Source organism: Triturus cristatus, chromosome 2_1 (genome assembly GCF_964204655.1).
Source record: "Triturus cristatus chromosome 2_1, aTriCri1.1, whole genome shotgun sequence".
NCBI lineage: Eukaryota > Metazoa > Chordata > Amphibia > Caudata > Salamandridae > Triturus > Triturus cristatus.
In genome coordinates this window covers 454,374,945-454,380,314 of record NC_140581.1, presented here as the reverse complement: position 1 = coordinate 454,380,314, position 5,370 = coordinate 454,374,945, and positions in this window count along the sequence as shown.

Sequence of the window (5,370 nt, the reverse complement as noted above, 5' to 3'; positions counted from 1 at the left end):
GAGGTTAAGCGTATACGATAATCGATTGTGGATGTGACGAATACCAGCGGGATGCCCGATTCGTTGGAATAAAGGTGAGATTATAGTTCTAACAAGCTACATGTCCCTTAACAGTGAGGCCCGTGATTTACGAGGGTTATTAACATTACGCTGGGAATATGTGAGTCTAGCGAGCATGGGAGAAATATTCATGTTGGCGAGGAGTGATAAAATGGGCGGGCTCTTTGAGCTAGAATTGGAGTCACTAAAAGTAATGTAATGCGAGGATATGAGCAATAACCATTTGATGCGGTACCCTAATCTATTGGTATAGGAGATATTTTGAATAAGAGACATGTCCTTTAACAGTGAGGCCGGGGACTAAAAAGAAGGTTGTTGATATTACGCTGGGACGCTATCAGGGTCCGTTACGCTCAACGAGCAGTGGTGGAACATTAACGCTGATGAGGGCGATAGAACGGGCAGACCATTTGAGCCAATATTGGAGTTATTAAAAGTTATGGAATGGGAAGATATTAGTAATAACCATTTTTGTAATAATCATTTTTGTGGTACCCCAACCTTTTTGACTTAGAAAATATCTAAACTACTAAACGGATAGGTGTGTGCCTATGACTATATTATGCACAGAAATAATATAGAGAAATAATAATAGAGATACAACAAAAAGCCATAATAAAGAGATTAGACTCACCTGAAGTCCAGGGTGTTCACCTTGAGAGACGTGAAGATTTTTCTCAGCTGCCCCCAAGGATTCACCTCCAGCAAAGCGGATTATAATTGCGGCTTACTGGACGCAAACACTTAAGGGAAGGGGGAAGTGGGACAAAATAAAAAAAAGAGAGAGAAACACCCCACTCTTCTACTGCGTTGGAGTTATTCGATCACCTCTGGTGTTGTATCTCTGGTTGACGGAAAAAACACAAAATAAACAATCATAAACACTTACATCTAATGATTCAAAGAATAACTTCCTTGCATCTATTAATCACCTCCATAAACCATCGTACCTCTTGGTTCTGGTCTTACATCTGCCAGAACGTCGTATGTTAAATGCGCTGATTTTCTAATGTGAGGTTTAGCAATGATTTCTGCAATTTAAGCAAACACACTTGAACATTACTCTTAAGAAACATGAAATACGTAAGCTGACAAAATTACAAGATGACTCAATTGTGTAAAATAACTTTCTTTCTCCTTGAGCCTTAAAGTTCTTTTGTTTTTTCTTTCAGGTTTTAAAACATGTTCTTGCCAAGGCTGAGGAAGAAGTTCTTAAAAGATAAGTGCTGTTCCTTCTTTTCCGTTTTTTAAAACAGTCAAAGACTTACTTGTTTTCTTCTTTTTGTGTTGCGCGCAAACACTAACTCACTGTGCTTTTTTCCTCTAGGTCGAGGCTCCTTTAAGAACTGGATGTGGAACGAAGTAACAGGATTCCTGCTTGCTGCCGGTGGGGAAGATGAACAGGTGAGAACCGGAAACCCGATCCTTGTGTCCTGAAGCAGGAAGAGACTGGTTTGCAGAGATTCGGAGGAGGAAGGTCCGGAGGAAGACTTCAAACTTCAGGTAAGCGGGAAAAACAACGAGCGCAAGCAACTTCTTGAGCTCGCTTAGGGTTTAAATAGTCTTGGTAACAGGGTGGGGTTGCCTGAACACGCACCGGGGAAATACACGTGCCGTAACGGTTTTCAGTTCAGCGCGCTTCGCAAGTGAGTTCCAGCAACGTGTCAACTGCCTTAGTGTAACGTGACTCATGGGCGTATTCATAGCCATGTGCAGACAAAGTCTTATGCCCCAAAAACGTGCATGAGAATAGAAACGAGGCACGAATAATGTATTAGAAAAACATGTGATTACGTTTAAGAGCATGATCACAGAAGCGCCTGAACAATTATTCCAAGAAGGGTGATCTTGACTTAAAGTCTTTATCTTTTAATCAAAGGCAGCAATAGTACACATGATTAGTAACATAAAGGTAAACATCAAACATATGAATCAATATTACACAGTCACATGGGGTTTAGCATGATTCTGAAGACAGACCCTAACAGTCGCTCCCCTCAAAGGCCCCCCTACTGGACGTGGCTTGTGTGGGAATCGTAGATAAAATTGTCTTAACAACCTTGGAGCATGAACAAATTATGCTGGCTCCCAAGAGTTCTCAGAAGCATCATAACCCTTCCAGGCTATTAAATAATACAGTTTCCTCTGTATTCGTTTGGCATCCAATATCTTTCGGACTTCATACTCCAAATGACCATCAATAGGAAGTGGTGGGGGTGGGGGTTCTGATCTAGTTTCTGGGTTATATGGTTTCAGCAAGGAGACATGAAATGTAGGATGGATTGAATATTCTGGAGGTAATTCCAATTGCACAGTCACAGAATTAAATACCTTGATTACTGAAAATGGCCCTATGTACTTAGGTAATAACTTCCTAGTTCCCAGTAGTTTTAAATTTCTGGTTGAGAGCCATACTTTCTGCCCGATTTGGTACTCCTGAACATCAGTTCTATGTTTATCTGCTTGCTTCTTCATTACCTCTTTGTACTTATTTAGATGTTTTGTTGCTTTTTCTTGAATTCTTAACAAAGAGGAGAGTCTTTCTGTGACTTCTGGAGGTGAAGAAGGACTAATTGTTATTGGTAGAACTCTAGGATGGTAACCATTCAGAAAGTAAAATGGAGTACACTGTGTAGCTGAATGTACATTATTATTATAAATAAATTCAGCGATAGGTAGTGCTTTATCCCATTCAGAAGTAAAGTCTGCCATTAAACATCGTAAGGTTTGTAGTAAAGTTTGATTCACCCTTTCAGTTTGGCCATCAGTTTCTGGGTGGAAGGCAGTAGAAAGAGCAATTTCCATTTTTAGAGTTTTGCATAAATTTGTCCAAAACTTAGAAGTAAATTGACTCCCTCTGTCCGAAATAATTTTCGTGGGCAAGCCATGCAATCTTACTATTTCTTTGAGAAATATGTCTGTCAATTCTGCAGCAGTTGGGAGTTTCCTTAATGGTACAAAATGTGCTATTTTCGATAAATAATCTACCACTACTAAAATGGTTGTGTAAGAATTAGTTTCTGGTAAATTAGTTATAAAATCCAAACTAACTGTATGCCAAGGATGGGGTGGAGTAGATAATGGTTGTAACAAACCCATAGGAGCCTTGTGCAATGATTTATTCCTAGCACAGGTAGCACAAGCACTAACATAATCTTTAATATCTGCAATCATGGAAGACCACCAAAAATGTTTCTTACAATTATCCAGAGTTTTTTGGTACCCTGGGTGACCAGCCAACAAAGAATCATGATGCCATGCCATAACCTTTTCTTGTAACTCTTTAGTAGGCACCAACAACATTGTTTTATGATAAAGTAAACCATCCTGTATTGAATGATGAGGATCTTTCAGCCACTTTTGTGCATTTATTTGTAAATGTTCGACCCTCTATTTTGTCAAAAACTCTTGATGAACCAGCGGCACCACTATCTTTTGTGGAGGGATTATGGGAGGTCCTGTCAAATCTTTTTTAGAGTCCTGTGTATATCCATACCGAGATAGGACATCTGACTGTACCTGTTGAGTTCCTGGTCTATAAGTGATCACGAAATCAAAAGCACTAAAAAAATTTAACCATCGCATTTGTCGTGGTGTTAATGCTTTTACAGAGCTAAAAAACTGTAAGTTTTTGTGATCACTAAAGATAGTGACTGGGAATCTTGTCCCCATCAGATGATGTCTCCATTCTGTGAATGCCAACTTTATAGCCAAAAGCTCCCTTTCGGCTACTGTATAATTCTGCTCAGCAGGAAGCAATTTTTTTGAATAAAAAGCTACAGGATGTAACTGACCATCTTGAGCATCTCTTTGAGAAAGCACTGCTCCGACAGCCATCTGTGAAGCATCTGCCTCTACGAAAAATTGAAAATCTGGATCTGGATGCTTTAACTGAGGAGCAGTGGTGAACTTTTGTTTAAGGGACTCAAAAGCTAGAGCTGCTTGTTTAGACCAAGAGAATACCTGACCTTTGTGCAATAACTTAGTAAGAGGCAAGACTGTTTCAGCAAACTGAGGAATAAAGCGCCTATAAAAATTTGCAAACCCCAACACTTTCTGTACTTCTTTTACAGTCATGGGTTCTGGCCAATCTCTAATGGCGCTCGCCTTTTTTGGATCCATCATAATTCCAGCAGGTGACAAGCAATATCCAAGAAAGTCAACTGTATCTGCATTAAAAATAAATGTTTCCAACTTCTCAAACAAGTGATTTTCCAACAATTTGTTTAATACAGCTCTGACATGGTGGATACGTTGTTCTTTATCTTTTGAATAAATCAAGATATCGTCAATATACACGATTACACACACATCAAGAAATTCATGCAACACTTCATTAATAAAATATTGAAACGCTGCAGGCGCATTACACAAACCAAAAGGCATCACTGTGTATTCAAACAAACCAAATTTAGTTTTAAAAGCCGTTTTCCATTCATCATTTTCCTTTACTCTAACAAGGTGATATGCCCCTCTCAGATCCAACTTTGTATAAATGGTTGAATGACGCAGCTGATCTAGCAGGACAGGTATAAGAGGCAAAGGATACTTGTTTTTAATAGTAGCTTTATTTAACCCGCGATAGTCAATACAGGCGCGAAGACTACCGTCAGGTTTTGGAATGAAAAATAGTGGCGAAGACACAGGTGATGTTGAATGCCTTATAAAGCCTGACGCCAAGAGCTCGTCCAAATATGTTCGTAGATATTTAGTTTCTTCCTCAGTAAGAGCATATACTCTACTACTGGGCAGGGGCGCTCCAGGTATTAAATCTATGCGACAGTCATATGACCTGTGTGGAGGTAAAAAGGCTGCTTTTACAGGATCAAAAATATCCTTAAAGTCCTGATATTCTGTTGGAATGGTAGGAACAGAAATTACTGTATTTGCGCAATGCAAAATAGTCATGAAGTCGTTTGATGCTTCCTGATAACATAATTCCCGACATCGTGAGGAATCTAAAGTTACTGTTCTGGAAGACCAATTTATTTTAGGATTATGCAAAGACAACCAAGGCACTCCTAAAATAAGGCCAAAAATAGGTGTGTCAATTAAATCAAAAGATATTTTCTCAGTGTGACCATTTTGACAAACCATGATAAGAGGAGTTGTTTTTTTAGTTATCATGCCAGAAGATAGTGCAGAACCATCAACTGCACACACTGATTCAGGGTGGGTTTTCCACTCCGTAGGTATTTGTAAGTCTTGAGCCAACTTAATATCTATAAAATTTCCAGTGGCTCCACAATCCAACAAGACTGGGATCGAATGGCGCATATGAGTGCTAATTATTAACACTACTTGAATAAC